Source organism: Girardinichthys multiradiatus, chromosome 20, assembly GCF_021462225.1.
Source record: "Girardinichthys multiradiatus isolate DD_20200921_A chromosome 20, DD_fGirMul_XY1, whole genome shotgun sequence".
Taxonomy (NCBI): domain Eukaryota; kingdom Metazoa; phylum Chordata; class Actinopteri; order Cyprinodontiformes; family Goodeidae; genus Girardinichthys; species Girardinichthys multiradiatus.
The window spans coordinates 48863349-48873033 of NC_061812.1; the positions used below are offsets into that span (position 1 = coordinate 48863349).

General features: G+C 38.7%; 1 long non-coding RNA gene across 1 annotated transcript; it reads right to left on the bottom strand.

Annotated features, from left to right (window-relative positions):
• Positions 1-3830: 3830 nt before the first annotated feature.
• Positions 3831-6275, bottom strand: LOC124856415. The gene is made up of 4 exons (XR_007035326.1): positions 6146-6275; positions 5021-5455; positions 4136-4198; positions 3831-4016 (listed from the first exon to the last, which is right to left on the bottom strand). It is a non-coding gene; the product is annotated as an uncharacterized LOC124856415 (long non-coding RNA).
• Positions 6276-9685: the final 3410 nt, after the last annotated feature.

Below are 9685 nucleotides of genomic sequence, written 5' to 3' on the forward strand. Positions count from 1 at the left end.
CGGGTGGTGGAACTGATGCAGAGGGTGGTGGAACTGATGCAGCGGGTGGTGGAACTGATGCAGAGGGTGGTGGAACTGATGCAGCGGGTGGTGATGCTGAAGCAGACATGGGTTGAGCAGAAAATGTTTGGTTTCCTTGTTTTTTTAAAGAATGTGGCAGTCGGGAACTTACGGTTAAGCAGAGTTTAAGGTGATCTGTGTTTATTTTACTCTGGCAAATAAAGAGTAAATGTGTCCAAATTCACAAGAATAGTTGTGTATGATGTGAGGAATGACCCACCCAAAATATAAGGTGATTGGTTAATCTCTGTCCCATGGGGCAACAAAACATTACGAGGTGTGAGCGTCAGGCTGGAATACTGTGTTCCTCTATGATGTTCCTATAAATATTTTCCCCTCTTTTTAAAAGAGAGGAAATATGTTCTCATACATGACAGGGACAATATGTTTAATATGTAAAGTACTTAAATAATATTAGAGTGGATTATTTTAAACAAAACATCAGACAGTACCATTATCAAAGCAGTAAAATATCTTTTATAAATCCAGTATTTTGTCATATTTTACATTAGAACGCGATTTACCAGAAAAATAAGCTACACTCTCATCTATTCAGGAAGCCAACAGAGTGAGCATCCATTGTTTTATATCAGTAATAAAAAAGTAGAAATAAATACGACGTGTGTTTGGTGTCTGACTGATGACTGTCAGGTTAAAGTGAAAATGACACAAGTTGGAAAAGACAAACAACACGAAACTGTGCAAAAACAGCCTCACAAGACCAGGTTCATTTTGTATTTATTTCTTTTTTCTAGGAGCTGTTGATTAAAAATGAAGTAACAACATTGACATGAATACGTTTCGTCGTTTTACCGACAAATCGATCAGAAAAGCTGTGAAGACGGTCGGGTTCCGCCTCTCTGGCTGCAGTGCGCGCTCCCGACACAGAGGGAACAGAATATTTCAAGCTGCGTGAAGCTGACACCCCACCCACTTGAAAAATTCCAGCAAATAGACAGAATGGTTAGTGCTTCGTTTGTGCAGGTTTGTTCCGTTAAAATTTTTGTTTGTGCTGTTTTGGTTTATGAGATATTAAAGAATATATATTTTTAGGTCATCCAGAGGTCACCATCCCCCCATTTTGCTCCAAATTGAACCGGAGTGGTCTACCTTTTTAATGCTGTTTGTGCCGCTTTTATGTACAAGCTATATAATTTTCTTTCAGGTGATCACTGACGACTTAAATCGATGACGTCTATGGCCTGCGCTGAACATCATATCCACCAAGCAAGCAGTTATTAATTTCGTGTTTTTCTTTCATCATGCAAGTTAAATTGTGTTTTTATCCGATGTTGTAAAATGTATGCCTTGTTATAGTGTTTTGCACTTTATTCTTTAATAAAGATTATGAAACTTTTTTGGTCTCAAATAAATTTGCTTTAAATATGTCTACTAAGTCACCAATACATTTATCTTTCTACACAGTAATTCAATATTATCCTCTCACAAATGGGGAAAAATCCACCAGCTGCAGCTACACATTCCTTGCCCAAAACCTGACATGGTCTGCGACCACTATGATGTAATGTTTATAATTTCAATAACTGTTCTGTGTTACTGTTGTGGTTTTAATAATCTAATTCAGCTTGTGTACGCTGGACAAAAGCGGAAGTGCGAGTAGGTCATTGGCTCAAAGTTCATAACCAAGTAATTTACTTTTTGTTCAAATAAAATTTTAAAATGCATCAAGCATTAATTTCTAATTTCTGACATTAAATGTAAGAATTTTTAAAAGCGCTTGGCAACTTTGATATACTAAGTTCTCACGCAATGTCATAGGGATTGGCTCCACCCACGTACTGACCCCCACCACTTACCTTTTTTTGGCCGTAATTTAAACGTTTTACTAAATAATGTTTAGGTTTTAGATAAAACACTGTTTTTTAAAAGTCCAGACTTTAAAAAAATGTTGAAACAAAGATTCGGCAAGGTTTCATTTTGCAGCTATTCCATTCATTTTTAGTCATCGATGTTTAGGCACATCAGTAGACTCCACAGAACTAAGACACATTTTTAAAGTTGAACAGATACTTCAATTGAAAATTCACAAGACAAGTAGTAGTAAAAAATTCAACATTTAAAATAAAATAAAAACATACTATAATTACAACACAGCATAAATGGCATACAGATTTGAGAGAACAATTTAAACTGAGTTTTTGAGTTGTGATAGAATGCTGAAATATCAATGTTTTGTGGCTTTGGGAGATTATATAGGCCAGAATAATATTTTGATTAATGCTAATCAAAGCCTTTTCGTTCTTTAACTAGATGCCTCGACAGCCATCAATAGACAGGGATTCCCTTATTGCAGTTCTCTAAAGTTCAAAAGAGGATTTCCTTCTAAATGGCAAAATAGCCACTCCAGCTGCCACTATTTGGACAGTATGAAGTCAGCAGCTGGAAAACAAGATGTCTCCAAAAGCCCTGTACACTTTTGTAAAATCTAACAGACACAACATCTGGTCATGTTTGGAGATCAGTGAGCAGGAAAGTGATCGTGAGAGCAGTGTGGACACAGAGTTTGACTCTGGCTCCATTTCTCCTGGACAAGACGACTGCTCAGGTTTTCAGCTTGAAGTTCCTTTTGAGGAATGGATCAAATTTGTACCTGAGAAAGTGGAATATAATGACAAGTTTTCATCATCTGGCAAAAGGGAATACATGATTTTGAAGCCTGGCACTTGGAGTCATGTAATTAACCATCTGATTTGGAAAAAGATCAAAAGCACATGTACATTTGTGTTCCAGAGAGCAAAAGTTTATCCAACTGTCACAAACAAATATATAGATATCAAAGGCTTCTGTAAAGAGTGTCAAGGCCATATTAAAATGACTTGTGCTAGAGAGCCAACGGTAAACAGCCAAATGCTGCTTCAGTGCTCCATCGAAGACATTGATATCTCCCTGCACACTGGGCAATCCAAGAGGTTCATGTCTGGAAACCTTCGTGCACAGATTTCAAAAGAGCTGTGTGAGGGCAGGATGGAGCCGGCTGTATGGAGGTCAGCGAAGGCATCAGATTTGATGGATATTGGAGATGCTGAGCCAAGTCACCTTCCAAATTTGGCCACCCTACGAAAAGCTAAGCAGGAGAGAAGAGATTTGGAATTAGGTGACAAAGATCCCATTTTGTCTTTGCAGTTATTAAAATATAGCACACCTCACAGTGGTAGTATAAGAGACATTGGTCTAGACAAGTTCTTCTGCCACTATTGGAGTCAAACACAGCTACATGTGTATAAGGCATTGTCCAAAAAATGCCCCTCAGTAGTTTGCTTTGACGCAACTGGCTCAGTTGTGAGAAGACTGGTGAGACCAAATGGTACATCTGGCCACATCTTCTTATATCAAGGTGTTCTGACAGGGGACAACTGCTCAGTCCCAGTTGTGCAAATGCTGTCAGAGAGACACGACATTAATGCAATTGCAACATGGCTGACAGAATGGCTTCGTACAGGTGCTGCTATACCAAAGGAAGCCGTGAGTGACTTTTCTCTGGCTATTCTTGGTGCTCTGGTGAAGGCCTTCACTCCTTACCCCGATCTGAAGACATACATTAACGAATGCTTCCGTTTGCTACTTGGGAACCAGTCTGCAAAACTTCCTCCTTGTTTTATCAGGGTTGATGTGGCACACTGCATAAAGATGATCTGTCAGTGGGACTGCCTGAAAAACAAGTCACACCGTGTCAAAGATTTCTTTGTCAGGGCAATAGCAAAGCTTCTTCAATCACAGTGCTTGGACCATGCAAAACAGCTAATACATGCCATCACTGTTGTGGCCCTCAGTGAGGCAGAGGGTGATGATAGTTCTGGAGTCCCTCTCGAATCAGAGATGTGCAAAAAATATCTAAAAACCCAGATCACAGAAGACTCCATCATCATTCCAGCTGAAGATCCAAATGAAATGCATCAAGTGGATTCTTTTGACGAGATCCAGACTGACCTACGCGGCTGGGTATCAAACATATGCGAGGAGAGCAGGTCACTCGCTGCAGCCAATGGGGATAGGGACAACATCCATTTCCTCCCTGATATTGTTCCACACATAATAAGACTAGCAAGTTACTTACCACTTTGGACAGGAGTAATGGTCCCCCTCTTCAAAAGCACCAACCTCACAGCAAGCTCAGCCACTGTTGAAGCAGAATTTAAAAATGTAAAGCATGGCCTTTTTAAACACGAGAACTTACCCATTCGAGTTGATCGCTTTATTTCTCGTCATCTTTCCTTTATAGAAGGAAATATGTGGATTTGTTCTGCAAAAGCGAAAAATGATGAGGAAACATCTGGATTAGCAAAAGTTTCCGAAACAAACTCTGTATCCATGACTACCCACAGTGCTGAAGCCAAGACAAGAATAGATTCTCACCAATCTGTAGAATCCGATGAAACCACAAACATTCCTCCAACAGATGAAGACGTGGTTGAAAACTGGAGGGGACTAATTCTTCCACCCAAAAAAAGGAAGAGAACTTCTTATCTCACTTCCTGCACTGAATGGCTCCATGCAGATCCATCTTTTGGGGCAAAAAGAGTGAAAGTGGGACTATTAAAAAATGGAAACCTGCATCAACCGATTAGAGTTGGGAAATCAACAATCTCTGTTCTGAACACATGTGCATTTGATGCGTTTTGTCAGTGCTTATGCTGTGCTTTCTGTGACAGCTCAGCATTTCAAAATGTTGTCAGAAACAACAGTGACAACCCCATCTTGCTGCTGGTAAAAGCCATTGAAACAAATGGTGTGACCCCAAAGATCTATTCACAGAGGGCAGAGCTGCTTAGTGCAATGTTTGAAAAACTCCAGTTGAGGTCTGGTGCCCATCAAATCGATGCCCAGTGCAATATCTCCACGGTCATTGGAAAAACAATGAGAAATATATCCAGCGTTTACATCTCAAAACACTGCTCTTCACAGTTCTGCCAGCTAAACAAAGGAACAACAAGGGAAGTACCATTTGTTTCTCCTGACATTTCTGTGCTGATGGACTGTGGCATGGCTCAGCTTGACATTTCAGTGGAAAATGGATTCTTCCTTCCGGAGTCTCCCTGCCTTCGCCCACTACCGAAGGAATCAGAATGTCCACTTGAATTCAAAACAGGAGCCAGCACCTCAGGAAAAATGCTCTGTGCTGGAACTGTTACTCACAGCTACAGCATTGGAGAAATAACATGGATTGACACTGACCTTGCAAACACAACTCAGTTTCCTTTGAGTGAATTTCCCCCCACTGTTGCTCTCCAAGGAAAGACATTCTCTTTGAGAGGAGTCATCGCTTTCAAGGGAAGCTTGACTAAAGATGGTCTGGGACATTACATTGCATACTGCCGAAGAGCTCCATGTGTGTGGGAGCTTTATGATGACCTGGCAAATATAGTGAAGACTGTGTCTGAAAAGAAGACAATACAACCACATGCAGTGTTGTACACAGCAGACTGAATGCTGTGAATCAACACATTTTGGGGGAAAATTTCTGAGAAGCCCAGATCAAAAGGCAAATACATTTTGCCATGGTTTGATATTCCTGACCAGAAATAGGTTCTATTTTAATGTTCTTTGTTACAAGTTCTTAGATGGTTAAGTATGCCATATTTTGCCTGTGGTGATTTATAACATAAAGTTAATTTTCCAAATCAGAAGTGTCAGCACCAAACCATAAGGCAATGAAAGTACACAAGTTCATATTTATCTAAAAAAGTAGAAAACTTACCCAAACTAAAAGCTATAAGAAACAAAGTGCAAAAAACAATCACAAAAAGGCTGAAAGGGATTTACAATAAAAGAGAGGAAAAATACAATACTGTGCAGTTATCAGTAAGGTATAGGTTATATATATTAAATTAGGCGTGCAGAACAATCAGGTGACAGTGGTGACAGCATTTATGTAAACACTTGATCAGATAAAAACTTGATCAGATAAAAACTTGATCAGATAAAAACTTCAATATTGGCATGAAAGTAGAAAACCTATTGTTTGTTGGAAGCAGTGATGGTTAGTCTATAAAGTCTAACAGCAGCTCTGATCTGCAAAAAAGTACTTTTGTCCACTTAAGGTAAAGCTTCACTTAGGCTAAAGTACCTCTCCATGTCTTTACTAGCTTCATGTATGGGATGGGAAATACTGTCCAACTATGAATATATTGGTCATGTGCCCACCTCATGGTGGTGATGATGTTCAGCGCAGGCCATAGACGTCATCGATTTAAGTCGTCAGTGATCACCTGAAAGAAAATTATATAGCTTGTACATAAAAGCGGCACAAACAGCATTAAAAAGGTAGACCACTCCGGTTCAATTTGGAGCAAAATGGGGGGATGGTGACCTCTGGATGACCTAAAAAAATATATTCTTTAATATCTCATAAACCAAAACAGCACAAACAAAAATTTTAACGGCACAAACCTGCACAAACGAAGCACTAAAAAATGAGCCCACTCCGGTTGAATTCGGAGTAAAATGGGGGGATGGTGACGTCATCGGCCGAAATTAAACCTTATAATATCTCAGATATTAAAACAGCACAAACGAAAATTTTAACGGCACAAACCTGCACAAACGAAGCACTAAAAAATGAGCCCACTCCGGTTCAATTCGGAGTAAAATGGGGGGATGGTGACCTCTGGATGACCTAAAAAATAATCTTTAATATCTCAGAAACCAAAACAGCACAAACAAAAATTTTAACGGCACAAACCTGCACAAACGAAGCACTAACCATTCTGTCTATTTGCTGGAATTTTTCAAGTGGGTGGGGTGTCAGCTTCACGCAGCTAATATTTCAGGGGAACAGAATTTCGCACAACACTTGTTGGAAGTTCAGGGGAGATCTGGGTTAGAAGAGAAGTTTGGTTTATTTGTTTCAATCATTCATGTTGATCAGACGTTTAGTCAGTACCTTCTGGTTTTAAAGTACTTGATAAACAAAGTTGGCTTTACTTGCTAAGGAAAGAGTATGATTTTATTGCTCTTTCAAATTTTGGCAAATCGGTCTTGGAAAATCACTTTGAGGATACAAACTTTTTCATGCTCAAGCTAATCGTGTTATCTTGGCACTTTTATGTTGAGAGATATTCAGGAGTGATGTGGCAAGAGACTGCTACTAATTAGATCATTTTAAACTGGCTCATTGCTAACACAGTAAGTCAGTCATTTTCTACCGCTTCTTCCATAGTGGTCCCAGGGGAGCTGGTGCCTGTCTCCAGCAACCTGTGGACGGGAGGCGGGGTACACCCTGGACAGGTCGCCTGTCCATCGCTGTAAATACCGGGTTGCTTGCTAACACCTTTTTATGTAATAGACTTTTGTTAACCCTTAAATGCGACACAGTCATAAAAATAAACATAACAATTACTGTTCCAGCTCTTTGGGTATTTTGACTAACATTTAAAATGGTTAAATTATTAATCAGTGGATTTTAAACTTCTTGCAGAAAGAGGTATAAGATTAAGTTGATTTACAAAAACAGAAATAAATTCACAGAAACTTACTCTGTTAAAGCATTTTGGACCAACCAAACACTTGTGATACATTTAATACTGTGATGCATTAGTGACCTACTCCATATTGCAATAATTTGAACCACAACTTAAGTTCAGTTTATTTTTTAAAACACAACTCACAAAAAGGTAGGGGTATTAGGCTATTAGTTGAAATTTCAGGAAGTGGCAATTAAGCTTAGAGTGTCACAGAGTGTCATCAGCAGGTTGCAACAGAGATACAACGAGACTGGAAGAGTCACAGGAAGGCATAGAAGTGGACCTCCTTTGGACATATCCTACACTGATGACCGCTTAAAAGTCCATTCCAAACCGTTTACACCAGCGTGGTCTGAGTGCTAAATGACCTGCGAGGTTACCTGACCACACCACCAGGACCAGGCATCATCATCTTGCGTGGGCCAGGGAGCATTTGTGATGGATGAGGGACCAGTGGGTCTCAGTGCTGCTCTCTGATTTAAAAAAATCAATTCATGTTGAGCGGAAATGATGGAGACGCCAAGGAGAGCTCTATGCATCAGCTACTGTTGTCATCAGAAGAGCCTTTGGTGACGGTGGTGCTACAGTGTGCATAGGTGTGTCTCGTCAATACAGAACTGCCCTACATTTTGTGAATGGTGCCAAGATGAGCCCATACTACCTGAATGACATAATTTATTCATTGTTTGCCTGAAACTGCCTTATACAATAAATATTAACAGCCAGACAAATAATGAGCAAACTGAGGTGTAACAAGAACATAAATCAATTTCTTTACATAATTCAATTATATAACTAATCACAACACTACAAACCTGCTTTTCTAATATTACAGAAATAACATCAGATTATTAAAATAACAAATTGAATTAATTATATGACTATAAAAAGGGGAATTTTCTGATCAGAATGATTTATTAGACTAGATTATGGTTCTATGATCTAGCAGCTTGTATTCACTGTTCTGGCCTGAGGGAACGAGACGGGACATAGGGGTGCAGAAGGTTGGACAGATATCTTGGCGCAAGGCCTTTAAGAGACTTAAAAACAAATAAAAGAACCTTAAAACTGATCCTAAAATTAAAAGGCAGCCACTGGAATGAGACCAACACTGGGGTGATGTGCTCTCATTTCTTTGTACCTGTTAAAAATCGGGAAATAGGGAACTTGTTAAACATTTGGGACTGAAACAAATCACTTTGATTTGACCTTCATTAAAATTCAAAATAGTTAAGGCAATCCACGATTTCATGTCACAAAGACAGTCAAGAAGGGGTTGAATAGAGTGAGCATCAAACTGCTCATCTGCATATAAATGGAACAAAATCCCTTATTTCAGCTGCATAGATCCCAATGGGAAAAGGTACAGGTAAAAAGCACATTTTAAGGTTTCTTTTTTTCCCAAAGCAAAAAACAGGTTGTATTATTTCTCCCACCTCAGATCATCTGGCTTCAGAGCTTGTAAAGTCTCCTTTACCAAGGTCCAAACACATTCTCCTAAAAGCTTTTTTTAGCATCAATATTGACATAAAATATAATTAAGCACATGACAAAGGGAAACACACTGAAGACTTATGAAGATGAGAACATTTACAATACACAGGAATAAAATAAAAACAGAAAAAACAGGAGGGTACATGTCAGATATTTCAAACCATCAAAAAGGCATCACAACTACTTAGTCTTTTTGGCTTTCAAATTTGTTAAATCTTTCAAGGTTCCAAGGCAGTTTCACTTCAGCCTTGAACTCAGGTGTATTGGGTTTTGTATTAGACCACTTATATTTATGAATCTGAAATTTTCCACAAAGAATCGAAAAGCTTCAAATAAAAGTGTCGGTCTTTTTTATTGTAAAAAAGAAATAGCATGCTAATATTGTCACTTAATTTTAAAATCACAACATTGTTGAAATAAGTGTTCAAATCAGTCATAAAATGTTACATAGAAAACATAAAAAGATGTGAAATTGTTTCTAGAACTGTTTTACAGAAGGTACAAGATTCATCCAAGTCCTGTCTATATTTTTTAATAAATTGGTTTGTTTGATATTTTTGATAAATTATTTTGACTGGAACTTTCTTGACCTTGCTCGTTATTATAAGTCCAGATCAATGATCAGTTATTGATCATAAAGTTACTATTTC